This window comes from Mangifera indica, chromosome 1 (assembly GCF_011075055.1).
Source record: "Mangifera indica cultivar Alphonso chromosome 1, CATAS_Mindica_2.1, whole genome shotgun sequence".
NCBI classification, from domain to species: domain Eukaryota; kingdom Viridiplantae; phylum Streptophyta; class Magnoliopsida; order Sapindales; family Anacardiaceae; genus Mangifera; species Mangifera indica.
Window position 1 is genome coordinate 16015573 of NC_058137.1, and position 15865 is coordinate 16031437.

The window sequence follows — 15865 nt, forward strand, 5'->3', positions numbered from 1 at the left end:
GAAGAGACATTTACATCATTGACACGCCGAGATGAATGGTTCAATCTATTACTAAATTGTTATGAATTTGACGCCATGTTTACAATTAAATTCTAGGCTGCTTTAGGTGTTTTGTCAGCTAATGCTCCACCACTCGCTATATCAACCATATTTCTCTCATTTGATAGAAGTCCTTTGTAGAAATATTGAATAAGTAGCTGGTCACTAATTTGGTGATGTGGACAACTTGCACAGAGTTTTTTAAAGCGTTCCCAATATTCGTATAAAGATTCTCCAGTATGCTGCCGAATGCCATAGATTTATTTCCTTATGCTGGCAGCTCTTGATGCTGGAAAAAATTTCTACAGAAATAATCTTTTCATCCATACCAAGTGGTGATACTTCTAGCGGGTAGATAATACAACCAATCTTGTGCATCATCTTTCAAAGAAAACGGAAAAGCCCTCATCTTGATTTGTTCTTCGGTTACTCCATTCGATTTCATACCTGTGCATACCATATGAAATTCCTTTAAATGTTTATGAGGATCTTCACCTGCAGAGCCACGAAAAATAGGTAAAAGATGAATTAGTCCAGATTTTAATTTAAAGGTAATATTAACATCTAAATTAGGAAAAGTAATACAGTGTAGTTGTTGATTCAAATTTGGAGCAGCAAGCTCTTTTAAAGTCTGATTTTCAGCCATGTTTTCCTCTGTTTCGTAAGCAGATCTGTGTGCATGCAGTCTTCTTTTTGCTTCTTTTCTCAGCCCTTTTATAGTCTTTTCAATTTCTGGATCAAATTGTAAATAGCTTGTTTCGAAGATCGCGTGACGAACATACAAAGTAAAAACTCCCCAGCAACAGCGCCAAAATTTGATACGTGCTATCGTTGACACCCAAATTAAATCCTAAATTCCTGCAACAAAAATGTAGTAAAGGAAAGTAGGGATCGTTCCCTCGAAGAGCTTTGATTAGTATGTCATCATAATTAAATTGAAACAAGGAAATAAGGGGGGTTTTGAATTGAATGCAAATTAAAAATAATAAATAAAAATTCAGCGAAATAATTTAAAACAATTAATCAATTAAATAAACCTTGGTCCACGGTCACATCCACCATTGGAACTACGATTGATCATTGAAACAAAATATCAAATTAATTATTCAAATATTCGTTGTGGTATTAAATTTACCTGTCCTTCCTTACGATTAGTTAACCAAAAACATGTATTCCAATTAACCCTTATTGATTAATAATTCGGATACGATCTCGAATTTAATTACACAATAGCATTACGAATTAGAAAGACCAACGAAGCAAGACAACACAAATGTACGACGTTGCATTTAATCCAGTTGATTATTTTCCTAGGATTTATAGTTTATGACGCAGTAAACGATAAACCTAGTTGCCACTTCGATTAGATGGATTGAACAATTATGGATTTAGTACCTAAACTAGCAGTAGATTATATTAATTGATAAACTAATTACGCACCTTAGAAATCAATCAACACAATCATGAAAAATAATTCAGAAAGATAATCAATACTCAAATAATTAAAAAGATACATTAAGGAACAAAAATAAATCTCTCACAATCATTGTAGTTCCATGGTTTTAGATCCCTTCAACCAAGAGAAAATATTCAGCCACTGTAAATCATATTTTGCTCTTTAATCCCCCAATTACAATGGTTATTCATCTTTAAAAGTATATATATTATCTCTTTACTAAAAATCTAGAAAATAAAAGTCAATCCTAATCTCCTAATCCAACCAAGCAAAGTGATGCGTATCTTCCCAAAAAAAAAAAAAGGAAAAGATATATATTTTAATGTATATCCTTCCTCCAAAAATATTCTTCCTTATCCATCTCAATTAATCCTCTTTTCTAGCTAGTAATTATCCTTTTTCTAGGAAGCAAATCTTGATATTTTGTGGACCTTTACAACTGATCTGGATGTCTAGATTTAATTTTTGGATTCTGCTTTCATCATTTAACATGCCCACGCCTAGTCAGCATCACGAAATTTGTAGATTAACAAGTCTGCTTCAATTCTTCATCTTTTTGGCCCAACTTACTCCAAAATGCTCAAAGCTTCCTAAATGCAAAAAAATAAGTAATTCTATTAGATTGAATTAAATTTCCACACAACATAAGGGAATTAGAAATCAAAATAATAACAATTAATGGCATTATCAATATACCACACGATTGTTTGTCGATCTTAGAAAATGATAGAAATAACCTAATTCACATCCTTATTTGCTTCCACGATTTGTCTATCCTTTTAACAATGATTTTTACGATTCTTCCTACATATTTTGCACACTAATAGTATCCTTAATCTCACCTTAAAGCAACTCAATAGGGCACACAAAAGTATAGAAAATAATACATATTGATACTCAACAATATAGGTGCAAACTACTTCACAATACACAATAGCAATTCATCAAGATCCACACCAATCAACAGACTATTATTATCAGATAATATCCTAATAATCAGATCATTAATACATTCATCTCACATGCATTTCGTACCCAAACAATTCTAGTACAATAGCACATGCATATCATCAACAGAACTCATATATCTAAACCACTTATAGGTTTAACAATCGATTCATACGAACAATACATACATGCCCTTAGTAGAAAAATAACTTCATTGTACATCAAAATACATGACTATAGTAGAGAGGGAAAGAACACTACTTACCTTAAATTAATAGCAACTTAAGCATACAAGCAAGCCTCGTCCTTTCTATCTTTTCTATCAATATGTCATCAAAACACAATTGTTCAAACTACTAACACAAAGCCAAATATTCAAATTCAAAGTCTCTTTCCATTTCTTTAGTCAACTTGTGCATTTGGATAGTGATAAAAATCCCTAAAATAAGTCAAACATACCTTTAAAAACTGAAACCGCATACGTCATACACGGGTGTGTATCCACCATACATAATCGTGTATTCTTTAATTCACATTTTCACACGAAATCATCTTATTCAGCTAATGTGGCAGTGACACATAAGCGTGGCCCCCTCAGACATGACTGTGTGCCCCCTAAAATTCCTATTTTGACTTTAAATTCAATTATAAATCAAACAAACTCATGCCCAAAGACTATTTTGCCCCTGTTGGTGCTACATAAAGTATAATGAATACTATAAAGTTGATATGAAATTGAATATAATGATATAATATGAATTAGGGATGTAAAATGTTTCATGAACCCTTTTTTAATCATAGACTAAAATTACGTAAATGATACCTAAAATAGATATTATGAATATTTGGATCATATACATTATGTCACTTATGCTTAAGACATTGAATCAATGCATTTTTATTACATTTGTTATTGATTTGATCAATTAGGTGATTATTATTTATTTTGGTTATGAATGGGTTCATCAAGTATAATGAATATTAATTTAGGTGGTGAATGGATGCCATTAGGAAAGATCATCTGTGCAATTTGTGATTTTCCAAAGTTTAAATAATTGGAATGTAATATTCTTTTATCAAAGGGTTTGTAATAAATTATTTTCCAATTATTTTCCATTTATTTTACTTTCTTAGGCTTGTGTGCCTAAGTTTTGAATGTAATTAGAGCAACTAGAGAAGGAATTGGAATGTAATATTCTTTTATCAAAGGGTTTGTAATAAATTATTTTCCATTTATTTTACTTTATTAGGCTTGTGTGCCTAAGTTTTGAATGTAATTAGAGCAACTAGAGAAGGAATTGAGTGTATCTGGATAGAGATCCAATCAAAGATGTAGTCCTAGGTGAATAGCTTACCTTCAAGATGTATTTTCAAAAACTCCATGATCATCCCACCATATATGCGATGTATGTATCATAAATTAAAATTGAACTTAATTAATTTTTAGTTAAACCTAAAACCTCCTTAAAAAATTATTAAATCTTTGCTTCTTATCTGAGATAACCAAATTCTATAACATAAATTTTAATGTCTCAGTGTTTCTTTTATGTGAGGGATATGGAATTTTTGTCGTGTAATTAGGTTTATCTTATTCTTCGATGGATATTTTCATCTTGACAAAGATTCTATTATGTGAGAATATAATGAAAATGTCATTTTAAGAAAATATGTCGAGGGTACCATGATTTCTTTTATGTGAGGGATCTGAAGCTAAGCGCAAGGGATACGTATCGAGTCATATATAGGGATATAAATGAAAATGGTTTCTGCTTGTTAAATTTAATTGACCAAGATTTCTATTATGTAAGGTTAATTAAATTTAACAAGAATTCAATTCCCTACTAGAAATTTAAACTGGTCAAAATCTTCGAATCTTGTCTAAGGGACTGTAGGATTCAAATAAAATAGCAAGAGTTAATGTGATTATGCATTAAAGGTTTAAATTTATACGAGACACTAATAAAAACTATTTTCTTTGAAATTTCTCTAATATATTGTGATAATTTGTAAAATGGCCAACAATGTATTATTGCATATTCTAGATAACAACATATTAACTAGACTGAATTTCAAGGACTAGCTTAGAAACTTGAGAATCATTTTTAGTTTTGAAAAGGCTAGATACATATTAGAAGTGCCCATTCTGATTGATTTGGCTCTAGATGCCATAGATCAAGAAAAGAAAGTTTTTTGAACATGGCAAGAAGACAAACTAAAAGTCCAAAGCTATATATTAGCTTTAATGAATAGGGAGCTTCAGATGAAGCATGAAAATATAAAAAATGCGTACGATATACTATTTACCCTACAAGAGTTATAGAGTAAGAAATCACGAGTGATCGAATACGAATTATGTGTAACACTTCTTAAAAGGAGACTAAGGGAAAGAATATCTCTGAATGATCATATCACAAGGATGATAAATATCCTAGGGTAGTTGGATGTGCATGGAGTTATCATGCCTGACAAAGTCAAGGTGAATTTAATTATCCAATCCCTCTCAAATAGTTATAAACCGTTTATAACAAATTACAATTTGAACAAAATCAAATGCACACTTTTGGAGCTTCTAAATAAAATTCATGAGTTTTACAAACACCACATATGTGTGCTAGTCAACCATGCATAATTCATTATAGTGTTTGCTAGCATCATGCAACAATAATAGAGTGATTGCTTAGACAAAAGAGTCATAGTCTCATCAGAGGTCTAAGCACATAGTCAAACGATATCGTCTAATTCAAGAAGCTATTTAATGTGGTGATATACTGATAGAGAGGATTAATACAAATGACAAGTTGGCTAACCCATTGACAAAGCCTTTGTCACAACAAAAGCATGATAGGCATGTAGCAAGATTAGGCATTAGATATATAACTAATTAGCTATAGTGTAAGTGAGAGATTTTTATGGTAGGTGCCCTATGGCCAATTGATTTGGCATTTGTAATTGTAATTTTACATTCATTAATTAATAAAAGATTAATAGTTATTCATTTCATATGTGTGTCTTTTTATATGATTATGAGAATAACATGCCTTTAGAATAGTAAAACTATAAAGAGAGGATCAGATGATTGATCGTGAGAATCCTATATACATATTAAGTGGTCATTCTAGAAACATTTGTATCTTTGACATTACAATGAATAAGGGTACATGTAATCATAATGGGATTATTATAGTGTTAAGTAACCCCACCAAAAGGTAATGATTATTCTCATATATTGAACCTATCTATAGATAGTTTGGTGTAACACAGGGTACAGGTTCTAGACATGTTCATAGGATTAATCCTACTAGAGGATATGCATAAGGATGGTTGCTTCAGTCTCTATGGAATAAAGGTTTCACTTAGAAGTATGGCATTAACTATGATAAAACCTTTTCGCCAATGGCTATATTTATGTCACTTAGGATTATGGTTGTTATAGTTGTATATTATGACTATCAAATCTTTCAAATAGATGTCAAAACTGTCTTCCTAAGTGGTAACCTTGTAAAGGACATCTATATAGCACAGCCCGATGGTTTTATTCTTACTAGGTAGCAAATAAAGTATGCAAAGTGCAAAAGTCCATTTATAGACTTAAACAAGCTTCGAGGAGCTAGAATATTTGTTTTGATAAAATCAGTGAAGAGTTTGGATTTATCAAAAATAAAAATGAATTGTATGTGTATAAAAAGGTCAATGGGAGCATGATTGCATTTCTGGTATTGTATGTCGATGACATCTTGATTATTGGAAATGACATACCAAACTTACAATCGATAAAGGTTTGGTTATCCAAGTGCTTCTCCTTAAAAGACTGAAGAGAAGCAGTTTACGTTCTTAGGATTAAAACTTACTGAGATAAAAAGCATAGACTACTGGGCTTAAGTCAAAGCATGTACATATACAAGGTATTTACTAGATTCTATATGGAAGAATCTAATAAAGGGTTTCTGCCTATGTCTTATAGTGTATATCTTTCAAAAGATATAAACTATAAGACATAGGCAGAAACCCTTTATTAGATTCTATATGTGTCCAAATTCACAATCTGAGAGAGATAAGATGAATAGGATCTCATGTCTTTACTATAAGATCAATCATGTACGTCATGCTATGTATGAGGATTAATGTCTTATATCTCTTGAGTATTTGTAGTAAAAATCAATCTAATCTAGGTGAAAAACATTGGATGGCTATCAAGAATATCCTAGAGTACATGAGAAAGACTAAAAATGTGTTCTTAGTTTATAGAAGGGAATCCAAACTCACTATTAGAGGTATAATGACATCATTTATGATTATAAATCCCAATCAGGGTTTGTGTTTTGTTTGAATAGTGGTGCACTTAGATAGCATAATTGTAAGCAAAGTATAGTGGCTGATTTTATGACGAAATCTAAGTATATTACCTTCTCAAAATGACAAAAAAGGTTTTATGGATCAAGAATTTTATGACTAAACTTGGAGTGGTTCTAAGTATTACAAAGTCAATTGAGCTTTATTGTGATAACAATGAAGTGAATACTCAAGCAAAGGAGTCACGGTCTCATCAGAGATCAAGCATATACTTATACGATATCACTTGATTCGAGAGATTGTTTAACAAGGTGACATAAAGATATTAAGGATTGATACAAATGACAATTTGACCAACTCATTGACAAAGCCTCCAACACAGTAAAAGCATGATAGGCATCTAGTCGAATTCAACATTAGATACACAATCAGTTAGCTATGGTGCAAATAAGATATTGTTCAATCATATTTGACATTTTTGGATGCAATTTTATATTAATTATTAATAAAAGGATTTAGTGTTATTTTATTCATATATGTTTAATCTATAATCTTAATACTATAATGAACAAGGGCATATGTAATGATTGGATAATCATACTATTAAGTAACCCCACGAAAAGTGGTAACAATTCTTACATATCAAAGTTGTTATAGGAAGTTTGGTACAATACATGGGTGCATGTTATAGAAGTGTTTACTAAACTGACCTTACTAAAGGATATCCATATAGATAGTTGTTTTACTGTCTATAGAATGAATCCTCTAAACACCACTAGTGTATGTGATCTTTTGACTTGAGGTCATCAAATTGTCTCATGTAAGGATTGATATGGTTTGATGTTATTCAATGTGTCGTCGTAATTAGAGTAACTATAAAGACAGTAATTAGCCATATTATGAGATATATGGAGGTTATAGTTGATCGATAAATGATTCATCACTCCTAAGCATAAAAGAAGATAACTCACATGAAAATACTAAATGACATCTATAACTGCTTGAATTTGTAGCCATAGAGGAATAAGGTTGTAGTCTAATCCATCTTAGTCATTTATGTGTATTAATCTCAAGAGATCTTGGTTGACGAAATGATTGAATTTCACATAATTGTGATGTTGTAAAAGCTTAAAAGGTGCTCATTGACACTCTATCGTTCAAGTGTTCATGATACTTTGCTAAATACCAATTTTAGTGTATTTTTAAATTCAATATGAATCCAAACACTACCGACTTTATAGAAAGCTTATGGGTCACATGCATTAAAGAGTTAAATCAAACTTAGAGGTGTGAATAGTTTATTAACAATCATACTGTTTAGTGTCAAGACAGAGATTGTAAATGGATTAGGTTTGCCTATAAGGGTTTATAAAACCCAGTTGACCATGTTTTAACCAATACACAACCATGCACCTTAATGTGTTAATCATGCACTTGGTGGGATGGTGTCGGCCTTGCATATGCATGATGCTAGCAAACACTATAATGAATTGTGCATGGATGACTAGCACACACATGTGGTGGTTGTTGTGCACGTTTTTGGCTATGTCGATCGACACACACATGTAATGTCGATCATGCAAATGGTTTTTAATACATGTCAGTTGTGCATGCATATTTCTATCATGCATGTATGTGTGTTGATGAGTGTCATGCTTGGTTCAAATTCCAACCATGCTTAGGCACCTACACATATAAATTAAAAGTGTGAGTTAGTAAAGAAATACACTGACTACAAAACAAAGAACCCCTAGCCACATACTTTTTATCTCTTTCCTTTTTTTGTGAACATATCTATTAAGCCAAAGAGCCCTAACAGCCTTTTCGTCTGGATTTCTTTTCTTCTGTGTTTGTGTTCTATATTGATACCAAGGTACTGCCTCATAAGAGTTAGATAGCGTGTTGTATCAAGCCACATGAAGTTTGAAATAGTCATCAACACAGGTATAAGATATAAAATACTTATGAGTGTTTTTGTATGTTTCATGAATTTTATATTTAAAATGAGTGTTCTAGTTGAACTTTTCAGGATTATTATAATTTTAATTTTAATTTTAATTTTAATTTTAATTTTAATTTTCATTACACTATTGATTATTGGTGCTCTGAAAACCATACACTACTTTTGTAATCAAATGATCATAATTAATTTTCTAGTGGTATTGCTAACTATCATTTATTGTATAAAACATAAATATGTATTTATGATGATGAATGGAAAAGTTCAACTGAGATTCAAGATTTCCTTTCTTTGTTAGGTTTGTAAAAATCTACTTGTTAATTTAACCGAATAACTTAATTTATATGTGTTAGAAATTTTCGATATGAGCTAATTAATTATGTTTTGATTTCATAAAACATAGTAATTAAACAGTCTAGTGTTAGTTTACAGATAAACTTGAGTGATCAATAAAGACATATCTAATATACTTAAAAATTATCAGTCTAGGTGGACAATTTAGTATCGGCCTTCGGTTATTAGATTTTTAATGAGGGGTCCAAGTAATCTCTTATAAATTGGCTAAGTCCCCACTCTAAAATCTAACTCTGATATGCTTACCAATTCAAAGTCATCATATAAAGGTTTCTGGAGCAGAAGATTGTCATAACGTGTTTTCAAATTTTAGGTGATTTCTAAAGATCTTCGATTTTAGAGACATGGCTCAAATAGTTTTTTCTATATCCCTAATTATTAATTATGTATTTAGTTTGATTATGAAAATTGGTTTTCTGTATTCTATCCTTGTTTAGATTAAATTCATAATTATGCTTACATATGGTATCAAAGCAATTAACATAGATATAGAATCTAAATTTTTTGTGAAATAAAATTAGGATTTATTTGTTTATTTATTTTTTGTATTGAGTTTTATGTTTGAATTTGATTATATTAACAATAATAATAACGCACACTAGCAACAGTACCGTCGTATTTGTTGTTAGCGTGAGTTGTAGTAACTACGGCAATGTTTCCCCCTTGGCTAGAGTATTATCGATGACCGAAGAAACTCCTAAAGCCATCAGGTTTTCTAAGTTCTTCTTTTAGTTGTTGTTGTGCAATCACAGTTGAATACCGTCGTTGGCATCCTCCTTGATGGCAAAAAAGTGACAGAAAATCAACCTAGCATCATCAAGAATTGAACCGGTGGTTGGTCATGGTAGAAATCAATAATTAGGGTTTTTTGGTCACTAGTTAGATTCAGATTTTCCTAACCTGATTACCTAATCTACAGGGTTAAGTAACCAATTGACCAAGTTTGGTCAATTGAGGTCATTCAACTTGAGCAGTAGATAGGCTAACCCAATCCATATCAATTAGGTTCCCTATGTTCATGAATCCACATGTTGTGAAGATGTGTTGGGGTGTGTAAAAGCCTATGACAGCATATCAGTCATTCCGATGGTGCTTTACAGGTTCTCCTTGGATAGTGGCAGCACTTTTTTTTTTGGTTTCTTGTATTGGCGGGTTTTACTCTTTTAAGGCTTAAAATTATTAAATACCAACTATTTTGAGTAAAATTTATAAAAAATGCTATAAACTTAGTCAAAGATTGTCAAAGATCATAAGATATTAGATCTTATGAAATCTTAAATTTGAGCAACATAACTTCGTATTTGGGAATAATTTGTGAGTATTCAGAATATCTATCACCAAAGAGACACATTTTGAGGCTTACAAAATGTTCTTTTTCAAGAATGGTACATTAAGTAATTTTAATGCATATAATTTCCTACCTAAAAATGGTCATTGTGTGTAATAAATCTAAGGAAGCATAAGGTTAATTACAAAAATCAATCGGTCATGAAATATCAAATACACCCAAAAGTGGTTTGGTCATTGTGACATGTGTTTTTTTCCCATAAAGTGGAAGATAAACTATGATCTAGAAAATATATTTGCCCAAAGGTGATTTTTTTGAACATCACATGTTCTAAAGGTCTTCATAAAGTTATTATCTTATCAAGAAAAGGATGAATTGTGATATAGAAAATATATCTCCTTAAAGGTAATATTTTTCGAACATCATATGTTCTAAAGAATCTCATAAAGTTTATATATGACCTTATGTTTGGGACCCTTATTGCATGTCATTTTCTCAGCCCAAAGGTGAGTTGATAATGATGCCTAAGGAATCCCTATAAGTTGTAGCTTATAAAGTTTCATCATTTATTTTTAAAGCTACTTGATTAATTGTTGCTCGTGGTTTTGATTTGTTGCATTATTTTCTTTCAATCTCCATTTCTATAAATACTAGCAATACTATTGTTGAGGTCCTGACTGGAAGCAATTTCAAACAATGGAAGCAAGATATTGAATTTTGTATGGCTATGGGTGATTGGGATATGACACTTGTTTAAGATAAGCCAACCGATACCATTGATATGAGTACTGTTAAAGAGAATGATCTATTTGCTAAGTAGGAGAGGTCAAATCATTTATGCATGATGGTTATGAAAAAAATTGTGGTTAAACATCTTCTCAGTAAGCTACTAGTTGATAGGACTACTAAAAATTTCTTTATTACTATAAGAAAACGATTTCAAATCTCCAATAATGTTGAAGTCTTATCTGTTGTTACTGACTTGATTAGTATAAGATACACAAAGTTTAGGGGTGTTAAGGATTATATATTAAAGTTTTTTCATATTCAGGACAAACTTAAGAATCATAAAATCTCTTTACCTGATGAGTTCATTGTTCATCATGCCCTAGCTACTTTACCTCAAACCTTTTCTCTACTCAAGATAGCTTTTAACACCACAAAAGGAACCTAGAGCTTGGATAGTTTGATTACTAAGTATGTTGCTGAGGAGTGTAAAATCTAGAGGGAAAAAGGTGAAATGGTTCTTTTTGTCTCTCATAATAAAGATGATCATGGCAAGAAAACATATAAAAAATACAAATTTAATCCTACTACTCCTAAAAATGATGGGAATAAAAGGCATTCTCAAGGTCAAAAAAACATAAATGCGGTATAGGAGAAAGATCCTGGTAAGTGTTCTTTTTGCAAGAAAAAAGCCACATGAAGAAGGATTGGCTAAAATATAGTCTTAGCTAGAAAAAAGAGGTAACCCACTAAGTCTTGTGTGCTTTGAATCTAATTTTGTTGATATATCACCAAATTCTTGGTGGCTTGATAGTGGAGTAATTGTGAATGTTAGTTTTACTTTATAGGTGTTCAGAAGTAAAAGAAGACCAAGTAAGGCTAATAGGACACTTAGAGTTGGAAATAATGTAGAAGTTGAGTTGAATATATAGGAGTTGTTTGCCTTAGATTGAAAAGTGGTTTTGAGTTAGTTTTAAATAATACATTTTATGTACCTTCATTTAAAAGGAATTTGATTTCAATTTCAACTATGGATAAGTGTGGATTTTGCTTTAAGATTGAAAAATCTTTGGTTGCATTATCTTTAAATATTAAAGTTGTTGGTAAATGCATTATGGATAATGGATTGTATAATGTGTGTTTAGCTCCAACTAATACTTGTACCTCTATAAATGTTGAAAATAATATGGGAAAAAGATCATTGATTGATGAAAATTTCCTTTTATTATGACATAAAAGGATTGGACATATCTCTAAAGAAAGGACTGAGAGACTGATAAAAGATCATATCCTCCCCTCTTTAAATTCTAAGGATCTAGAAGCTTGTGTTGATTGCATTAACGAAAAATTAACCAAAACAAAAGAAGAATGACGCAGCTCATAGTTTAGATTTATTAGAAGTGATTCATACTGATATAAATGGGTCCTACTCTACTACAATATGTGCTTGTCAATATTTTATTACTTTTATTAAAGACTTCTCTCATTATGGGTTTCTTTATTTGATTAAAGAAAAATTTGATGCCTTGAAGAAATTTAAAGTCTTCAGAACTGAAGTTGAAAAACAATTGGAGAAAGTTGTTAAGGTAGTAAGATCTGACTGTAGGAGTGAGTACTATAGAAGACATGGAGATTCAAGTCAACATATGGGACAATTTGCCAAGTACTTACAAGAATGTAGGATTATTGCTCAATACACCATGCCTAGAAGCCCTAATCAAAATGGTGTGGCAGAAAAGCGTAACCACGGACTTATGGATATGGTAAGAAATTCTGAATAGAGTTCTCAGTAAGTTTATTCCCAAAACACCTTTTGAGTTATGGACTAGTAGAAAGCCCAACCTTAACCATTTTCGAGTTTACGGTTACCCTACTGAGTTTAAGATTTATAATCTTACTGAGAAAAAGTTTGATCCTCATTCCATTAAGTGTTACTTTGTTAGATACCCATCTCACTTTAAAGGATATAGATTCTACTATCCTTCACGTGGTACAAGAATAATTAAGTCCTAAACTGCTAAGTTCCTTGAATTTGATGTTCATAGTACTTCAATATCTATTAAGATTCCTGTTGTGGTTAGTTCTTCAGTCAAAGATTATGAAAATGTTGTCACCTTTCCTTTAGGATAAATGATTTTGTTAGAAAAGAAACAACTAAGCCCAAGAAACCCCTGCATTACAAATTGAAACTTTAGTAAATATAACTCAAGGACATGTAATTAAGGTACCCCTTAGGAGATCAATAAGACAAAGAAGGGTTGTCATTTCACATATCTATATTTATTTGGCTGAAAATGAGGATGATATTGGAGACATGGTAGAAAGCAATTAAAAGCTTAAGTACTGACACGTGGATGAAAGCTATGGCAGATGAGATGCAATCCATGAAGGAAAATCAGGTTTAGGGTCTTGTGGAGTTAACTAAAACATTCAGGCCTGTTAGCTATAAATGGGTCTTTAAAACTAAAAGAGATTCTAAGGAAAAAAGATAGATTCGAAGTAATATTGGTTGCAAAACAGTTTACTCAAAGAGAAGAAAATAACTTCAAGGAGACATTCTCACCTGTATCCTCAAAGGATTCGTTTAGAATTATAACAGCCTTAGTATCACATTTTGATTTAAAGCTTCATCAGATGTATGTAAAGACATTTTTTCTCAATTGTGATCTTAATGAAGAGATGTACATGAAACAACTAGATGGTTTAATGGTTGAAAGGACACAATATGTGGTGTGTAGACTTAAAAAGTCTATTTATGGTTTAAAACAGGCTTCTCAGTAATGTTATCTTAAGTTTGATGAGGTTATGACCTCACATGGCTTCATTGAGAATAAATTTGATTAATATGTGTATATGAAGATTAATGGGAGCAAGTTCATCTTCTTGGTACTCTATGTTGATAATATTTTGCTTGTGAGCAGTGAACGTAGTATGCTTTATAAGACTATGAAGTTTTTGTCTAGAGACTTTGACATGAAAGATCTTTGGGAAGCTTATTTTGTTCTTGGCATTGAAATCCATTGAGATAGAAATCGTGGTTTGCTTAGCTTATCTCAAAAGGCATACATTGAGCGTGTTCTTAAGAGATTTCAAATGCAAGATTGTAGAGCTAGCAATTACATATTGTAAAAAGAGATAGGTTTAATAACAAGTAATCTCTTCAAAATGATATTGAAAGGGCGTTTATGAAAGATAAACCATATGCTAGTGTGACTAAGAGCCTAATGTATGCCCAAGTATGCACTAGACCTGACATAGCTTTTGCTATGAATGTTCTTGGTTAATATGTTCTTGATCCTAGTTTTGATCATTAGGTAGCAGCAAAGAAAATCATGAGATATTTGCAGAGAACTAAAGATTTCATACTCATGTACAAAACAATGGAAACTCTTGAGATAGTAGGATATTCTGATTCAAACTTTAATGGATGTCATGATGACTTCAAATCTACATTAGGGTAGATCTTTATGCTTGCAAGTGCAACCATATCTTGGAAAAGTGTTAAGCAGACGTTAGTAGCATATTCAACCATATATGCAGAATTTATTGCTTTCTATAGGGCATCCGACCATGTCATGTGGTTGAAGAATTTCATCTCTGAGCTTCAAGTGGTTGATTTTATTTCTAGACCACTTGTGATCCACTGTGATAATTATACAGCTATGTTATTTCGTAAGTAGCAAATCAAAACATGTAGAGATAAAGTATCATACTATCAGGGACCTTGAAAAGAAAGGAGACATCATGGTAGAGCATATTAGTACTAATGCTATGTTGGTCAATCCGCTAACCAAAGGACTCAAATCCATTGTTTTTAAAGGTCATGTAATGAACATGGATGCGTTAGAATTCTTTGATGTCTTAGGTTAGTGGGAGTCTTAAAGTAATTTTTAGTTATTTTCTACTTAACTTCATGACATTATTTTAGATTAGATGATTTATTATAATTATGAGTTTAGCAAAACTTATTATATGGGTACTTCATTATATATTTATCTGTATATGGATATATGTGCATGTATAAGGTTAAGGTACAAAATGTGTCTCAAGATAAGGTTTCCCTTGAGAATGATAGTTATATGAGTATATTTCATAAGTCTCGAGCAAAATTGAAATATACAGGTTTCATTGGAAGCAAAGAGATTTTTCTTATTTCTTTTGAAACATAAAAGTTAGAGAGAAATCATAAAAAAGACTAACAAAGATATAACATTGTTTATGATTACCTTGTTCAATGCTATTCTGCTACACTCTCAGACTTTATCCGTGTTAATTTGATGATTTATAATTGTAATTGAGATTGATCTTGTGTCAATAGAGTACGTAAGTAATGTCTTGGTTCATTATTGGTGATCTTATCAATTAGATTGTTTATTATGGTGTAATTTATCTTTAAATTATTTTGTTTTCTAAAATAATGGTCACTTAAAATTAAAAATGTTGATTACTCAAAAGTAAAAATTATTTTCTTTTTCTAAAATAAAATAAAAATAATTAATGTTGTCTAAACAAAGGAATGTTAGAAATTTCCGATAAACGCTGACATTAATTATGTTTTGATTTTATAAAATCAGATAATTGAATAGTCCAATACCAATTTATAGATAAACTTGAGTGATCAATAAAAACATATCCAATACACTTAAGGGTGGACGGTTTAGTAAGTGTATTTGGTTATTGGATCTTTAATGTAAGAGTCTAAGTAATCTCTTTTAAATTGGCTAAGTCTCCACTTCAAAACTTAATTTTGATATGTTTATCCATTCAAAACCATCATAGAAAAATTTTTAGAGTGGAAGACCTG

The 15865-nt window shown here is 31.2% G+C and overlaps 1 non-coding gene across 1 annotated transcript; it reads left to right on the plus strand.

The window, feature by feature from the left end:
- Positions 1-207: 207 nt before the first annotated feature.
- Positions 208-314, plus strand: LOC123196132. Its single transcript, XR_006497613.1, has one exon. It is a non-coding gene; the product is annotated as a small nucleolar RNA R71 (small nucleolar RNA).
- Positions 315-15865: the final 15551 nt, after the last annotated feature.